At 37.7% G+C, this 19,139-nt stretch overlaps 1 long non-coding RNA gene across 1 annotated transcript in view; it reads right to left on the bottom strand.

Annotated features, from left to right (window-relative positions):
* Positions 1-765: 765 nt before the first annotated feature.
* LOC134735948 (uncharacterized) overlaps positions 766-19,139 on the bottom strand; it is a 30,589-nt gene continuing 12,215 nt past the window's right edge. The window contains exons 2-3 of the long non-coding RNA XR_010119550.1: positions 5,627-5,843; positions 766-1,970 (exon numbers count right to left, since the gene is read on the bottom strand). This is a non-coding gene — a long non-coding RNA (uncharacterized lncRNA). The remainder of the gene's footprint in view (positions 1,971-5,626; positions 5,844-19,139) is intronic.

The raw sequence follows: 19,139 nt of genomic DNA, 5'->3' as shown, positions 1-19,139 counted from the left end.
GTTGTCCTGCCTTTTCAGAACGAACCAATGCACATGTTATGTGTATTGATGTTTTATGTCTCCCTAAAATGTATAAAACCAGTTGTAGCTCAACCACCTTGTGCTCATATTTTCAGGACCTCCTGAGGCTTTGTCATGGGCGTGTCCTTAATTTTGGCAAAATAAACTTCTAAAATGATTGAGACGGCCGGGCGAGGTGGCTCACGCCTGTAATCCCAGCACTTTGGGAGGCCGAGACGGGCAGATCACGAGGTCAGGAGATCGAGACCATCTTGGCTAACATGGTGAAACCCCGTTTCTACTAAAAATACAAAAAATTGGCCGGGCGTGTTGGTGGGTGCCTGTAGTCCCAGCTACTCGGGAGCTGAGGCAGGAGAATGGTGTGAACCCAGGAGGCGGAGCTTGAAGTGAGCTGAGATCGCGCCACTGCACTCCAGCCTGGGGGACACAGCGAGACTCCGTCTCAAAAAAAAAAAAAAAATGATTGAGACTTGTCTCAGATACTCTTTTGTTTACAAAGAGAATACTAATTTTTAGGCTTAGTACAATAACTTACACTATTACTGAAGATAAAAAATTATGCTTCCTCAGTGACAACAAAGATAAACTAAGTCAGCTAACAAATATAATATAGGCTTTTATTTAGATTACTTTACTTTACGTCATTCCCCACCTAAAAATTCATTACATTTTTCCTGTTGTCAATGTGTTGAATCCCTGTAATTTGTACTGAATCCCCTCACATGTACTCGAAATCTTCAGAAATCCATTGCAAATATCTTCATAAGTTTATTAGGAAACCAGGACTGAGGAGCAAACACAGGTTCCATACAAACTGATAAAATCTTGGGCCTTTAAATTAGAGATTTAGGGTTCTCAAAACGGCCACTATAGACAGGGTTAGCTATAAACGGTGTTAATAACTGTTTCACACAAGCAAATATTAAAGAGATAACTATAATACTTTTCCCCTTGAGAAAGCTCTGGTACATGACTAGGATTATAAAATACTGCAATGACTACTTTATTCAAGACTTACATTATAATTTTACAGAATTAAGATAGTCGTTATTAAGATAGAAAAAGCAATGTGCTAGCTAATTCACCATTTTTAATAATAAAATAAATATTCTATCATACAATGCAGAGTCTGAGAAGAGGTACAAAAATTAAAAAGTAGAAATTTGATTTGTAAAAGAACATCAGAATCAGATACATCCCCTCTCCATAGAGGGCTCTGCAGTGAGGCCACAGGTAGGGCAACACCCTCCTGGCATAAACAACTTGCTGGCAGCGTCTCTCAGGACTGTTGTCTGGCCTCTCCCAGGGCACAGGGAGAGATAAATTGCACTGAAAAAAGAGAGCTCAGCTTCCCAGAATCAGAGTTGCTTTGGGTTGGGTGGTGGTGAAGGCAGATATCAGGCAGAAGTTTTGCAGGGATGGCAGGACACAAACTGCAGCCTGGAGCAGCTGGAGTTCCTCAACCATGCAGAGAAATAGACAAGCTTACCATTTTAAGTGATTTCTCCTTACTTAAAACACTTTCATCTAGTTTCCGGGAAAACATAACGAAGGGCTTATAAATTACTCTCACTTGATGCATAAGACTCAATGTTCTGGGGAGTTAAAAGGAATGTGGTTAACATTGTCCAATGCCTTGAGGAGACACATAATAAATAGGGGAGATGAGGCACAGATAAATGCAATTGACTCTTAAATAACAGACTACTTTTAAAAAGTAAAATAGCAACTGAGAAATGTTCAGATGATGAAGGCATCTTCAGGTGGCTTCCTTTGTCATTCCGTGTTTTGGTTTGCACTTATTTTTCCTTCTGGTATTTTTCAAATTTTTTGTTTTTTTCTTTACAATTGTGAAGATATCTGGAGCCTCCAGTGAACTGAGGACTCTCGGCTATTTAGGCTTTTGTGTGTCTGTTTTTCACCTCAGCAGTCTTCATTCTACTTGACTGCTATCCTCAAGAAAAAGCAACAGGTAATTATTAAACATTTCCAGGACCAAACAAATATTAGTAATAGCTGAGAGGCCGCCAGATACCAGCTACTTAGAGAAGTATATAGAATTCAGTCAAAAAAATCCAATCTCTTCATCAAGGAACTGGCATTCCAGGGTACAATGCTCTTGTCGAAAAATGATGTCAAAAATCAAGCTTTAAATTATGTATATGTCATTACCTTTCGAAGTAGCAATGAAAGACATGTAAGAGAGCATAAAGGAGAAGAGTGCAGGCCCATGTAAAAAACCCAGAATACTAAATATCCTTCCAACCCCACTGTCTTATGGATGAAGACAGTTGGCATAAATAGCATTACTTTAATCTATTTATCTAAAACTTTCATGTTTAGAGAAGGTAAACATGAGAGCATACCTCACTGAGTATTCCATCTTTGAAATTGACTGGTGTTTATAATTGTAAAGTTAATTAGGTAGACACAATCTATTAGTACACCAGTCTTCTGGTGTACAAAAGGAATTAAGTAAAAGGTAAACATGGCGAAGTCATTTGGGGACGGAACACTCTCTGAGTGAAATTAACCCAGCGTGTATCACTGGAGGGTGATCAGTTGGAGGATTATGTTTAAGAAAGTCACTATGGCTTACTTCTGCCAGAGAAGGCAGGGAGAGGAAAGGTCCACTTCATATTTAGGTTTACTTTAGTTATCTGAAGGATCCTGATGGAACTGAAGTCTCTGTCTTACTTATTGAATAAATATGGGAACATAAACATAAATAAAAGGGGGTCCCATAATCTCAAAAGCATAAAGGTTTGGAACGGCTGAAAAAAGAGAATGAGTTTGTGAACTAAACCACAAAGCATACAAATTTCCCACAGACTTTTGCCATGATTGCAGCCTTGCTCCCTATGTTTTACTATGCCTGTAGAAATACCCTGGAGGCTTTGGGTGGAAGCAGAGCCATTTCAGGAACATAACCTAGCTATGGATAATCTCTCTACACCGGCGCTACTCTATGCCCATATGGCATTTGAATGTCCTCAATCTTTTAATTTGTTAGATAGGGTAGTAGTAATGCCAATAACTACAAAGCAGTTTATTAGTTTTAAAAGATTCTGCTTTATTTATTATTAGGTTTAATAAATATAACCACAGGCAGTAAATGCTAGAGGGTAACTAAATATGGTGAATCTAGAGAAAGAAGGGTTATACTACAAAAAGTAGTTAAAATATTATTTTAAAAAAAAAACTTCGGGCAGAGCGCCGTGGCTCACGCCTATAATCCCTAGCACTTTGGGAGGCCGAGGTGGGTGGATCACCTAAGGTCAAGAGTTCAACACCAGCCTTGCCAACATGGTGAAACTCTGTCTCTATTAAAAAATATAAAATTAGCCGGGCATGGTGGCAGGCACCTGTAATCCCAGCTACTCAGGAGGCTGAGGCAGAAGAATCACTTGAACCTGGGAGGCGGAGGTTGCAGTGGGCCAAGATCGTGCCAGGGCACTCCAGCCTGGGCGACAGAGTAAGACTCCGTCTCTTAGTACACTTTGTTATAAGTCATTACAGCAATAAAAGACTGAAGTAGAATCTCCTTTCAGCAGGGCTAATTAACAAATATGCCCCAAAATGAAACTGTTTTCTTTGGAGAGAGGAGAGTTGTAATGATTCGTCTTTGCAGCATATATTCTACAATTGTGACCACATATGTCTGGTCACATATATTTATACTGTTGGAACAAACTAGAAAAGAACTACAAGAAGATAGGTTCTAGAGAATGGAAAATGACAGGGTAATATGAACACCTTTAATTATTAAACTTAATTTTGCCAATACTTTAAAGAGAGTATGTTTAGTTTCCAAAGCTACTCATTATTTAGTGTGTTAAAGCTAGTAAAAGGCCAAGTGCAGTGGCTCACGCCTGTAATCCCAGCACTTTGGGAGGCCAAGGCAGGTGGATTACTTGAGGTCAAGAGTTCAAGCCTAGCCTGAACATGGTGAAACCCCGTCTCTACTAAAAATACAAAAAGTACCCAGGCGTGGTGGCACGCTCCTGTAATCCCAGCTGCTCAGGAGGATGAGGCAGGAGAATCACTTGAACCTGGGAGGCGGAGGTTGCAGTGAGCCAAGATTGTGCCACTGCACTCCAGCTGTGCGACAGAGCAAGACTCCATTTAAAAAAAAAAAGCTAGGCCGGGCGCAGTGGCTCACGCCTGTAATCCCAGCACTTTGGGAGGCCAAGGCGGGCGGATCACGAGGTCAGGAGATCGAGACCATCCTGGCTAACACCGTGAAACCCCGTCTCTACTAAAAATGCAAAAAAATTAGCCGGGCATAGTGGCGGGCGCCTGTAGTCCCAGCTACTCGGGAGGCTGAGGCAGGAGAATGGCGTGAACCCGGGAGGCGGAGCTTGCAGTGAGCCACTGCACTCCAGCCTGGGCGACTGAGACTCCGTCTCAAAAAAAAAAAAAAAAAGTTAGTAAAAATACCCTTCCCTTTCAAAGGTTTTGCTATATTCTGTTTCCATCACTTCCCCTCATATACTTCAGCAAATATATTCCTTATATAAATATTTAGCTATTTACTAGTTTTTGAATTTTTATTGAGATATAATTCAGCATCATATACTTAACTTTTTTATTTTTTTATTTTATTTACTTATTTATTTATTTTTGAGACAGAGTCTCGCTCTGTCGCCCGGGCCGGAGTCCAGTGGCACTATCTCGGCTCACTGCAACCTCTGCCTCCTGGGTTCACGCCATTCTCCAGCATCAGCCTCCCCAATAGCTGGGAATACAGGCGCCCCCCACCATGCCCCGCTAATTTTTTGTATTTTTAGTAGAGACAGGGTTTCACGGTGTTAGCCAGGAAGGTCTCGATCTCCTGACCTCGTGATCTGCCCGCCTCAGCCTCCCAAAGTGCTAGGATTACAGGCGTGAGCCACAGCGCCCGGACTTTATTTTTATTTTTTAGACAGGATCTCGCTTTGTCACCCAGGCTGGAGTACAGTGGCATGATCTCGTCTCACTGCAGCCTCAGCTTCCTGTGCTAAAGCAACCCTCCCAACTCAGCCTCCCAAGTAGCTGGGACCACAGGCATTCACCACCATGCCCAGCTATTTTTTTTTAATTTTTAATTTTTTTTATTTTTTGTAGAGACAGGGTTTCACCATGCTACCCAGGCTGGTCTTGAACTCCTGAGTTGAAGTGATCTGCCTGCCTCAGCCTCCCAAAGTGCTGGGATGACAGGTGTGAGCCACTGCACCTAGCCCCTACTTCACTTATTTAAAATACACAACTCGATAGATTTTAGTACATTCACAGAGTTATGCAATCATAACCACAATCTATTTTAATTTTTCATTGTATATTTAATTGACATAAAATTTTATATATTTATCATCTATGACATGATATTTTGAAGTCTATATATATCTGTTACCTCACATAGCATTTTTGTGGTGAGAACACTTAACACGCACTCTTTGCATTTTTCAAGAATACAGTATATCTTCATTAACTACAGCAATCATGCTGTAAATAGATCTCTTAAACTTATTCCTGCTAATTGTAATTATGAACGCTTTGACCAATATCCTCCCATCCCCTCTCCCGCTTAATCACTCCAGCCTCTAGGAACCACCATTCTACTCACCACATCTATGAGTGAAGGCATGTAGTATTTGTCTTCCTGTGCCTGGCTTGTTTAATTTAATATCCTCCAGGTTCATCCATGTTGATGCAAATGGCAAGATTTCCTTCTTTTCAATGAATGAATAGTATTCCACTGTGTATATACCATATTTTCCTTATTCATTTATCTGTTGATGGACAGTTGGGTTGATTCCATATCTTGGCTACTGTAAATAATGCTGCAATAAACATGGGAGTGAAAATACCTTTTGTACATACTGATTTCATTTTGTTTTGATATATAACCAGTAGTAACATCATATAGTAGCTCTATTTTTAACATTTTTAGGAACCTCCATAAAATTTTCCATAATGGTTTTACTAATTTATATTTCCACTAACAGTGTGAAAGAGTTTCTTTTTCCTTACATGCTTGCCAACACCTGTTATCTTTTGTCTTTTTGACAATAGCTTGTCTTCATTTGCTTGATGTTGCTATAACTAAATATTTGAGACAGGTAATTTATAAAAAATAAAGGTTTATTTAGCTCATGATTCTGGAGGCTGGGAAGTCCAAGATTGACAGGCTGCATCTGGTGAGAACATTCTTGCCAGGGGGAACTCTGCAGAGTCCCTGATGGTGCAGGAAATCATATGACAAGAGGGCTAACCATGCTAGCTCAGGTATCACTTTCTCCACTTATAAACCCACTAATGCTCCACCCAAACACCATAGTCAGATTTCCCACCCTATTAATACTGTTAAAATTAGTGTGAAATTTCAATATGAATTTCAGAAGGCACAAACCACCAAAATGTGGCATAGCCATTCTAATGGGAGTGAGGTGACATCTCATTGTGGTTTTGATTTGCATTTTATTGATGATTAGTTTTCTTGAGTACTTTTTCATATACTTGTTGGACATTTGTATGTCTTCTGTTGAGAAATGTCTATTCAATCCTTTTATTTGTTAATCAGGTTGTTTTCTTGTTACTGAGTTGTTCGAGTTCCTTATATATTTTAAATATTAATCCCTTATATGTATAGATTGCAAATATTTTCTCCTATTCTGTAGGTTGTCTCCTCACTCTGTTGATTGTTTCCTTTGCTGTACTGGAGCTTTTTAGTTTGATGCAATTCCATTTGACTATTTTTGTTTTTGCTATCTGTGCTTTTGAGATTTTATCTAAAAAAATCATTCTCCAGACCAATGTCATGGAGCTTTTTCTCAATGTTAAATTCTAGAAGTTTCATGGCTTCAGTTAGTAGTTTTGGGTCTTACATTTAAGTGTTTAATCCATCTTGAGGTGCTTTCTGTATATGGTGAGAGAATAAGAATCTAATTTTGCAGGTGGAGATCTGGTTTTTATGTCACCATACATTAAAAAGCCCCCTTTCCCCATTTTGTGTTTCTGGCACCTTTGTGAAAAATTTGTTTGCTCTAAATGCATAAATTTATTTCTGTGAAGAATGTCATAATTGTTTTCATAAAAATTGCATTAAATCTAGATATTACTTTGTGTAGTATGGATATTTTAACAGTATTAATTCTTCTAGTTTATGAATGTGGGATAGCTTTCCGTTTATTTGTGTCTTCTTTGATTACTTTTCAAAATTTATTATTATTATTTCACTAGTTTTGAGGAACAGGTGTTATTTAGTTACGTGGATAAGTTATTTAGGTGAGGTTTCTGAGATTTTGGTGCACCCATCAGCTGATTAGTGTACACTGCACCCAATGTGTAGTATTTTATTCCTCACTCCCTCCAACACTTCTCCCCAAGTCTCCAGAGTCCATTATGTCATTCTTATGTCTTTGCATCCTCATAGCTTAGCTCCCACATACAAGTGAGAAGATATGATGTTTGTTTTTCCATTCATAAGTTACTTCACTTAGAATAATGATCTCCAATTCCATCAGGTTGCTGCGAATTCCATTATTTTATTCCTTTTTATGGCTGAGTAGTATTCCATGGTATAACACATTTAGGCCAAGCACAGTAGCTCATGCTTGCAATCCCAGCACTTTGGGAGGCCCAGGCAGGTGGATTGCTTGATGTCAGGAGTTAGAGACCAGCCTGGCCAACATGGGGAAACCCTGTCTCTACTAAAAAATACAAACATTAGCTGGGCATGGTGACATGCACCTGTAATCCTAGTTACTTGAGTGGCTGAGGCACAAGAATCACTTGAAATAAGGAGGTGGAGGTTTCAGGGAGTCAAGATCACACAACTGCACTCCAGCCTGGGTGACAGAGTGAGACTCTATCTATATATCTATATCTTTATATATCTATATCTATATAGATATATATGACAGAATGAGACTCTATATATCTATATAGATATAGATATATAGATGCACACACACACACACACATACATATAATCTCTCATATCACATTACTTTATCCACTCATTGGTTGATGGGCATTTAAGCTGGTTTTATATTTTTGCAATTGCAAATTGTACTGCTTTAAACATTTGTGTGCAAGTGTTTTTTTCATATAATGACTTATTTTTCTCTGGGTAGATACCCAGTAGTGAGATTGCTGGATCAAATGGTAGTTCTACTTTTAGTTCTTTAAGGAATTTCCATACTGTTTTCCATAGTGGTTGTACTAGTTTACATTCTCACAAGCCGTTCCCTTTCCACCACATCCACACCAATATCTAATTTTTTTAAATTTTTTACTTATAATCATTCTTGCACAAGTACGGTGGTATTGCATTGTGGTTTGGACTTGCATTTCCCAGATAATTAGTAATGTTGAGCATTTTTTATATGTTTTTTGGCCACTTGTATATCTTCTTTTGATAATTGTCTATTCATGTCCTTAGCCAACTTTTTTATGGAATTAATTAGGGTTTTTTTTTTTCTTTACTGACTTGTTTGAGTTCCTTGTAGATTCTGGGTATTAGTCCTTTGTCAGATGCATAGTTTGCAAATATTTTCTCCCACTCTGTGGGTTGTCTGTTTATTCTGCTGATTATTTCTTTTGCTGTGCAGAAGCTCTTTAGTTTAATTAGGTCCTATCTACTTATTTTTGTTTTTCTTGCATTTGCTTTTGGGTTTTTGGTCATGAACTCTTTGCCTAGGCCAATGACTAGCATAATTTTTACAATGTTATCTTCTAGAATTTTTATGGTTTGAGGTCTTAGATTTAAGTCTTTGATCCATCTTGAGTTGTTTTTTGTATAAGGTGAGAGATGAGCCTACAGTTTCATTCTTCTCCATGTGGCTTGCCAATTATCCCAGCACCATTTGTTGAATAGAATATCTTTTCCCCACTTTATGTTTTGTTTGCTTTGTCAAAGATCAGTTGGCTGTAAATATTTGGCTTTATTTTCGGATTCACTGTTCTATTGGTCTGCATGCAGGTTTTTATACCACTATCATACTACATTACAAGGTAACTATAGCCTCATAATGTAGTTTGAACTTGGTTAATGTGACGTCTTCAGATTTGTTCTTTTTGCTTAGTCTTGCTTTGGCTATGTGGGCTCTTTTCTGGTTCCATATAAATTTTAGGATTGTTTTTTCTAGTTCTATGAAGAATTATAATGGTATTTTGATGGGGATTGCATTGAATTTACACATTTCTTTTGGCAGTATGGTCGTTTTGACAATATTGATTCTACCCATCCATGAGCATGGGATGTGTTTCCATTTGTTTCTGTCATCTATGATTTCTTTCAGCATTCTTTTGTAGTTTTCCTTATAGAGACCTTTAACCTCTTCAGTAGGTATGTTCCTAAGTTTTAATTTTTTTAACAGCTGTTGTAAAAAGGGTTTGAGTTCTCGATTTGATACTCAGCTTGGTCACTATTAGTGTATAGCAATGCTACTGATTTGTGTACATGGATTTTGTATCCTGAAACTTTGCTGAATTCATTTATCAGATCTAAGAGCTTTTTGGATGAGTCTTTAGGGTTTTCTATTTATATGATCATATCATTGGCAAACAGTGACAGGTTGATGTCCTCATTACCAATTTGGATGCCTTTTATTTCTTTCTCTTGTCAGATTGCTCTGGCTAGGAATTCTAGTACTATGTTGAATAGAAGTGATGTAAGCGGGAATCCTTGTCTTATTCCAGGTCTCAGGGGAATGTTTTGAACTTTTATCTCTTCAGTATAATATTGGCTGTGTGTTTTCCATAGATCGCTTTTATTACCTTAAGGTATGTCCCCTCTATACCATTTTTGCTGAGAGTTTTAATCATAAACGAATGCTGGATTTTGTTAAACGCTTTTTTCTGCATCTACTGAGATGATCATGATTTTTGTTTTTACTTCTATTTATGTGGTGTATCATGTTTATTGACTTCCGTATGTTACACTAACTCTGCATCTCTGGCATAAAACCCACTTGATCATGGTGTATTATCTCTTTGATATGCATTGAATTCGGTTAGCTAATATTTTGTTGAGAATTTTTGCATCTCTGTTCATCAGGGATATTTGTTCTGTAGTTTTCCTTTTTGTTATGTCCTTTCCTGGTTTTTGTATTAGGGTAATGACTGGCTTCATAGAACATTTTAAGTAGGATTTCCTCTTTCTCTATCTTTCAAAATAGTTTCTGTAGGATTGGTACTAATTCTTATTTGAATGTCTGATGGAATTCAGCTGTGAATCCATCTGGTCCTGGACTTTTTTTGTTGGCAATTTTTATTACTGTTTCAATGTCGTGAATTGTTATTGGTCCGTTCAGAGATTCTATTTCTTCCTGGCTTTATTTAGGAGGGTTGTATATTTTCAAGAATGTATCCATCTCTAGGTTTTCAAGTTTGTGCATATAAAGGTATTCATAGTAGTCTTGAATAATATTTCGTATTTCTGTGGTATCAGTTGTAATATCTCCCATTCGTTCCTAATTAAGGTTATTTAGACCTTCTCACTTCTTTTCTTGGTTAATGTCACTAATTGTCTATCAATTTTGCTTATCATTTCAAAAACCCAGCTTTTTTATCTTTTGTATAATTATGTTTCAATTTAATTTAGTTCTGTTCTTATCTTTATTATTTTTTTTCTTCTGCTAGGTTTGGCTTTGGTTTGTTCTTGTTTCTCTAGTTCTTTGAGGTGTTAGCTTAGACTGTCTGTTTGTACCCTTTCAGACTTTTTGATGTAGGCACTTAATGCTATGAGCTTTTCTCTTATCACTTTTGCTGTATCCCAGAGGTTTTAACAGGTTTTGTCACTATTATCATTCAGTTCAAATAATTTTTTAATTTCCATTTTGATAACATGGTTGACCCAAGGATTATTCAGGAGCAGATTATTTAATTTCCATGTATTTGTATAGTTTTGACAGTTCCTTTTGGAGTTAATTTCCAATTTTATTCCACCATGGTCTAAGAAGATACTTAATATAATTTCAATTTTCTGGCTGGGCATGGTGGCTCACACCTGTAATCCCAGCATTTTGGGAGGTTGAAGCAGGTGGATCACTTGAGGTCACGAATTTGAGACCAGCCTGGCCAACATGGTGAAACCCCATCTCTACTAAGAATACAAAAATTAGCTGGGTGTGGTGGCACACACCTGTAATCCCAGCTACTCAGGAGGTTAAGCCAGGAGAATTGCTTGAACTCAGGAAGTGGAGGTTGCAGTGAGCCGAGATTGTGCCACTGCACTTCAGCCTGGGAAACAGAGGGAGACTTTGTCTCAATAAAAAGAAATAAAATAGAATAAAATAAAACAAATAATTTAGATTTTTAACAATGTACTGAGTCTTTTTTAGTGGCCTATCATATGGTCTATCTTGGAGAAAGTTTCATGTGCTGTTGTAAAGAGTGTATACTTTTCAGTTCTTTGGTAGAATGTTTTGTAAATATCTGTTAAGTTCATTTGTTCTAGGGTATAGTTTAAGTCCATTGTTTCTTTGTTCACTTTCTGTCTTGATGACCTGTCTAGTGCTTTCAGTGGAATATTAAAGTCCTCCACTATTTTTGTGCTGCTGTCTGTCTCATTTCTTTTGTCTACTAGTAATTGTTATATAAATTTGGGAGCTCCCATATTAGGTGCATATATATTCAGGATTGTGATATTTTCCTGTTGTACTGACCCTTTTATCATAATATAGTGTCCCTCATTGTCTTTTTTAACTGTTGTTGCTTTAAACTCTGTTTTTTCTACTATAAGAACAGCTATTCCTTCTCAATTTTTTTCATTTGCATGGAATATCTTTTCCCACCCCTTTACCTTAGGTTTATGTGAGTCCTTATGTGTCAGGTGAGTCTCTTAAAGATAGCAGACACTTGATTGGTAAATTTTTACTCATTTTACCATTCTGTATCTTTCAAGTGAAGCATTTAGATAATTTACATTCAATGTTAGTATTCAGATATAAGATACTGTTTTATTCATCATGCTAGTTGTTGCCTGAATATCTTGGGTTTTTTTCCACTGTATTATTGTTTTATATGTTCTGTGAGATTTATGTTTTAAGGGGGTTCTATTTTGGTGGATTTTGAGGTTTTCTTCAAGATTTAGGACTCCTTTTAGCATTTCTTTTAGTACTGGATTGGTAATGGCCAATTCTCTCAGCATTTGTTTGTCTGAAAAAGACTTCATCTCTTCTTCCAGAGAAAGAAACAGGCAGCAATCTTTGCTGTTCTGCAGCCTCTGCTGGTGATACCCAGGCAAACAGGGTCTGGAGTGGACCTCCAGCAAACTCCAGCAGACCTGCAGAAGAGGGGCCTGACTGTTAGAAGACAAACTAACAAACAGAAAGCAACAACATCAACATCAACATCAAGGTTCCCTCCACCAAAACCCCATTCAAAAGTCATCAGCCTTAAAGATCAAAGGTAGATAAATCCACGAAGATGGGCAAAAACCGGCACAAAAATACTGAAAATTCCAAAAACCAGAATGGCTCTTCTCCAAATTATCACACTCCTATCCTGCAAGGGCACAAACTGGATGAAGAATGAGACTGATGAATTGACAGAGTAGGCTTCAGAAGGTGGATAATAACAAACTCCTCTGAGCTACAGGAGCATATTCTAACCCAATACAAGGAAGCTAAGAACTTTGATAAAAGGATACAGGAACTGTTAACTACTGTAACTACTTTAGAGAGGAACATAAATGACCTGATGGAGCTGAAAAACACAGCACGAGAACTTCATGAAGCATACACAAGTATCAATAGTTGAATCGATCAAGTGGAAGAAAGGCTATCAGACATTGAAGATCAACTTACTGAAATAAGGCAGGAAGATAAGATTAGAGAAAAAGGAATGAAAAGTGCAAACAAAGCCTCCAAGAAATATGGAACTATGTGAAAAGACCAAACCTACAATTGATTCAGGTCCCAGAAAGTGACGGGGAGAATGGAACCAAGTTGGGAAACTCACTTCAGGATATTATCCCAGAGAACTTCCCCAACCTAGCAAGACAGGCCAACATTCAAATTCAGGAAATACAGAGAACACTAATAAGATAATCTTCAAGAAGAACAACCCCAAGACACATAATCATCAGATTCTCCAAGATTGAAACAAAGGAGAAAATGTTAAGGGCAGCCAGAGAGAAAGGTCAGGTTACCTACAAAGGGAAGCCCATCAGACTAAAAGTGGATCTCTCTGCAGAAACCCTACATCCAGAAGAGAGTGGGGACCAATATTCAACATCCTTAAAGAAAAGAATTTTCAACCCAGAATTTCATATCCAGCAAAATTAAGCTTCATAAGCGAAGGAGAAATAAAATCCTTCCCAGGCAAGCAAATGCTGAGGGATTTTATCACCTCCAGGCCTGCCTTACAAGAACTCCTGAAGGAAGCACTAAACATGGAAAGGAAAAACCAGTAACAGCCACTGCAAAAACAGGGCAAATTATAATGACCAATGACACTATGAAGAAACTGCATCAACTAATGTGCAAAATAACCAGCTAACATCATGATGACAGCATCAAATTCACATACAACAATATTAACCTTAAATGTAAATGGCTAAATGCCCCAATTAAAAGACACAGACTGGCAAATTGGATAAAGAGTCAAGACCCATCAGTGTGCTGTGTTCAGTAGACCCATCTTATGTGAAAAGACACACATAGGATCAAAATAAAAGGATGGAGAAATATTTACCAAGCAAATGGAAAGCAAAAAAAAAGCAAGGGTTGCAATCCTACTCTCTGATAAAACAGACTTTAAACCAACAAAGATCAAAAAAGACGAAGGGCATTACATAATGGTAAAGGGATCAATGCAACAAGAAAAGCTAACTATCCTAAATAAATATGCACCCAATACAGGAGCACCCAAATTCATAAACCAAGTTATTAGAGACCTACAAAGAGACTGAGACTCCCACACAATAATAGCAGGAGGCTTTAACACCACATTGTCATTATTAGACAGATCAACAAGACAGAAAATTAACAAGGATATTCAGGACTTGAACTCAGCTCTGGACAAAGCAGACCTAATAGACATCTACAGAACTCTCCTCCCCAAATCAACAGAATATACATTCTTCTCAGTGCCACATAGCACATATTCTAAAATTGGTCACATAATTGGAAGAAAAACACTTCTCAGCAAACACAAAAGAACTGAAATCATGACAAGCAGTCTCTCAGACTACAGTGCAAGCAAATTAGAACAACTCGGGATTAAGAAACTCACTCAAAACCGCACAACTACATGGAAATTGAACAATTTGCCTCTGAATGATTACTAGGTAAATAACAAAATTAACGCAGAAATAAGTAAGTTCTTTGAAACTAACAAGTACAAAGAGACAACGTACCAGAATCTCTGGGACAAAGCTAAAGTAATGTTAAGAGGGAAATTTATAGCACTAAACATCCACAACAGAAAGTGGGAAAGATCTAAAATTGACACCCTAAGAGCAAAATTAAAAGAACTAGAGAAGCAAAAGCAAACAAATTCAAAAGCTAGCAGGAGACAAGAAATAACTAAGATCAGAGCAGAACTGAAGGAGATAGAGACACAAAAAACCCTTCAAAAAATCAATGAATCCAGGAGCTGATTTTTTGAAAAGATTAACAAAATATATGGATTACTAGCCAGACAAGGAAGAAAAAAAAGAAGAATCAAATAGATACAATAAAAAATGAAAAAGGGGGTATCACAGAAATAAAAACTATCATCAGAGAATACTACAAAACCTCTACACAAATAAACTAGAAAATCTAGAAGAAATGGGTAAATTCCTGGATACATACACCCTCCCAAGACTAAACCAGAAATAAGTTGAATCCCTGAATAGACCTATAACAAGTTCTGAAATTGGGGCAGTAATTAACAGCCTACCAACCAAAAAAACCCAGGACAAGACAGATTCACAGCTGAATTCTACCAGAGGTACAAAGAGGAGCTGGTACCATTCCTTCTGAAACTATTCCAAACAATAGAAAAAGAGGCTCTCCTCCCTAACTCATTTTATGAGGCCAGCCGATACCAAAACCTGGCAGAGACACAACAATAAAAGAACATCTCAGGCCAATATCCCTGATGATTGATACAAAAATCCTCAATAAAATACTGGCAAACCAAATCCAGCAGCACATCAAAAAGTTTATTCACTACAATCAAGTCAGCTTCATCTCTGGGATGCAAGGCTGGTTCAACATATGCAAATCAATAAACATAACCCATCACATAAATAGAACCAATGACAAAAACCACAATCATCTCAATAGATGCAGAAAAGGCCTTTGATGAAATTCAACATCCCTTCATGGTAAAAATTCTCAATAAACTAGGTATTGATGGAATGTATCTAAAAATAATAAGAGCTATTTATGACAAATCCAAAGCCACTATCATACTGAATGGGCAAAAGTTGGAAACATTCCCTTTGAAAACCAGCACAAGACAAGGATGCCCTCTCTCACCACTCCTATTCAACATAATTCTGGCCAGGACAATAAGGCAAGAGAAATAAATAAAGAGTATTCAAATAAGAAGAGAGGAAGTCAAATTGTCTCTGTTTGCAGATGACATGATTGTGTACTTAGAAAACCCCATCATCTCAATCCACAAACTCCTTAAGCTTATAATAGACTTCAACACAGTCTCAGGATATAAAATCAATGTGCAACAATCACAAGCACTTCTACACACCAACAACAGACAAGCAGAGAGCCAAATCATGAGCAAACCCCCATTCACAATTGCTACAAAGAGAATAAAATACCTAGGAATACAACTTACAAGGGATGTGAAGGAACACTTCAAGGAGAACTACAAACCACTGCTCAATGAAATAAAGTAGGACACAAACAAATGGAAAAGTATTCCATGCTCATAGATAAGAAGAATCAATATAATGAAAATAGCCATATTGCCCAAAGTAATTTATAGATTCAATGCTATTCCCATCAACCTACCATTGACTTTCTTCACAGAATTAAAAACAACTACTTTAAATTTCATATGGAACCAAAAAAGAGCCTGTAAAGCCAAGAAAATCCTAAGCAAAAAGAACAAAGCTGGAGGCATCATGCTACGTGACTTCAAACTATACTACAAGTCTATAGTAACCAAAACAGCATGGTACTGGTACCAAAACAGATATATAGACCAATGGAACAGAACAGAGACCTCAGAAATAACACCACACATCTACAACCATCTGATCTTCCACAAACCTGACAAAAACAAGCAATGGGGAAAGGACTCCCTATTCAGTAACTGGTGCTGGGAAAATTGGGTAGCCACATGCAGAAAACAGAATCCAGACCCCTTCCTTATACTTTATACAAAAATTAACTCAAGATGGGTTAAAGACTTAAATGTAAAACCCCAAATCATAAAAACCCTAGAAGAAAACCTAGGCAATACCCTTCAGAACACAGGCGTGGGCAAAGACTTCATGACTAAAACAACAAAAGCAATGGCAACAAAAGCCAAAATTGACAAATAGGATCTAATGAAACCAAAGAGCTTCTGCACAGCAAAAGAAACTGTCATCAGAGTGAACAGACAACCTACAGAATGGGGGAAAATTTTTGCAAGCTACCCATATGACAATGGTCTATTATCCAGAATCTTCAAGGAACTTAAACAAATTTACAAGAAAAAAAAAAACAACCCCATCAAAAAGTGGGTGAAGGATATGAACAGACACTTCTCAAAAGAAGACATTTAGGCAGCCAAGTAACATAGGAAAAAAGGCTCATCATCACTGGTCATTAGAGAAATGCAAATCAAAACCACAATGTGATACCATCTTACACCAGTTACAATGGTGATTATTAAAAAGTCAGCAAAGAACAGATGCTGGTGAGGCTGTGGAGAAATAGGAATGCTTTTACACTGTTGGTGGGAGTGCTACTTAGTTCAACCACTGTGGAAGACAGTGTGGCTATTCCTCAAGGATCTAGAACCAGAAATACCATTTGACCCAGCAATCCCATTACTGAGTATATACCCAAAGGATTATAAATCATTCTACCATAAAGACACATGCACAAGTATGTTTATTCCACCACTATTTACAATAGCAAAGACTTGGAACCAACCCAAATGTCCATCAGTGATAGACTGGATAAAGAAAATGTGCCACATATTTACTATGTGGCACATGGAATACTATGCAGCCATAAAAAAGAATGAGTGTATGTCCTTTCCAGGGACAAGGATGACGCTAGAAGCCATCGTTCTTAGCAAACTAAAACAGGAACAGAAAACCAAACACTGCATGTTCTCATTCATAACTGGGAGTTGAACAATGAGAACACATGGACACAGGAGTGGAACATCACACTCTGGGGCATGTCGGGGGGTGCGGTGCAAGGGGAGGGAAAGCATTAGGACAAATACTTAATGCATGCAGGTCTTTAAACCTAGATGATGGGTTGATAGTTGCAGAAACCACCATGGCACCTGTATACCTATGTAACAAAGTTGCATTGTTCTGCCCATGTATTCCAGAACTTAAAGCAAAATTAAAAAGAAAAAAAAAGATGGTCATGTGGGTTTTGTCTTGTATTCTATAAATATTGTGTATTACATTAATTGTTTTTCACACATTATACTTACCTTGCATTCCTTAGATAAATCCCATTTGATAATAGTTTATAATCCTTTTTATATGTTTGAATTTATATTACTGGTATTTTGTCAGATTTCTGTATTTATATTCATAAGAGATAAAATCTACAGGTTTTTTTTTGGCTGGGCACGGTGGCTCACGCCTTTAATCACAGCACTTTGGGAGGCTGAGGCTGGTGGATCATGAGGTCAGGAGTTCAAGACCATCCTGGCCAATCTGATGAAACCCCGTCTCCACTAAAAATACAAAAATTAGCCGGGCCTGATGACACATACCTGTAATCCCAGCATTTTGGGAGGCCGAAGCGGGCGGATCATGAGGTCAGGAGTTCAAGACCATCCTGGCCAATCCGATGAAACCCCATCTCTACTAAAAATACAAAAATTAGCCGGGTGTGGTGGCACACACCTGTAGTCCCAGCTACTTGGGAGGCTGAGGCAGGAGAATCGCTTGAACCCGGGAGGCGGAGGTTGCAGTGAGCCAAGATCGTGCCACTGCACTCCAGCCTGGCGACAGAGTGAGACTCCATCTCAAAAAAAAAAAAAAAAAATCTTATGATATGATATCTTTGTTTGCTTTTGATATCAGAGTAATACTGGCCTTATAGAATGAGTTGGGAAATGTTCTCTTTCATGTTTTTGAAGAATTTTAAAGAATTGCCATTAATTCTTATTTGTTTATCTATTTATTTATTTATTTATTTTGAGACAGAATCTCACTTTGTCACCCAGGCTGGAGTGCAGTGGTGTGATCATGGCTCACTGCAGCCTTGATCTCTTGGGCTCAAGCATTCCTTCCACCTCAGCCTCCCTAGTAGCTGGGACTACAGGCATGCACTACCACACCTAGCTAATTTTTGTATTTTTTCAGTGGACATGAGGTTTCACCATGTTGCCCAGGTTGGTCTCAAACTCCTGGGATGAAGCAATACACCCATGTTGGCCTCTCAAAGTGCTGAGATTACAAGCGTGAGCCACTATGCCCAGCCTATTAATTCTCCTTTAAATGTTTGCTATAATTCACCAGTGAAGCCATATATGTGTAGGCTTTATTTGTTGAAAGGGTTTTTTTTGAAATTATTAGCTCAATATTTGTATTATAAATATATTTAGAATTTCTATTTTTTTCCTTGAGCCCATTTTGATAGATTATGTATTTCCAATAATTTGTCCATTTCATTTAGGCTATCTAATTGTTTGGCATACAATTCTTCTCAATATTATGTTATAACCCTCTCTCGTTTCTGTGAGTTTGGCAGTAACATCTCTTTTATTCCTGATTTCAGTAATTTGAGCCTTCTCTCTTTTTTTTCCCTTGGTCGGGCTCTATTGTATTCATCTCAAAGTAATTTTCTAATTTCTCTCTTGATTTCTTTTTGACTGATTATTTAGGAATGTGCTGTTTAATTTTCTTTCTTTTTTTTTTTTTTGTGAGACAGAGTCTCACTCTGTTGCCCAGGCTGAAGTGCAGTGGCATGATCTCAGCTCACTGCAACCTC

This window comes from Symphalangus syndactylus, chromosome X, assembly GCF_028878055.3.
Source record: "Symphalangus syndactylus isolate Jambi chromosome X, NHGRI_mSymSyn1-v2.1_pri, whole genome shotgun sequence".
In the NCBI taxonomy this organism is placed as follows: domain Eukaryota; kingdom Metazoa; phylum Chordata; class Mammalia; order Primates; family Hylobatidae; genus Symphalangus; species Symphalangus syndactylus.
The sequence above is the reverse complement of the archived record's forward strand: the minus strand, read 5'-3'. Positions and strand labels throughout refer to the sequence as shown.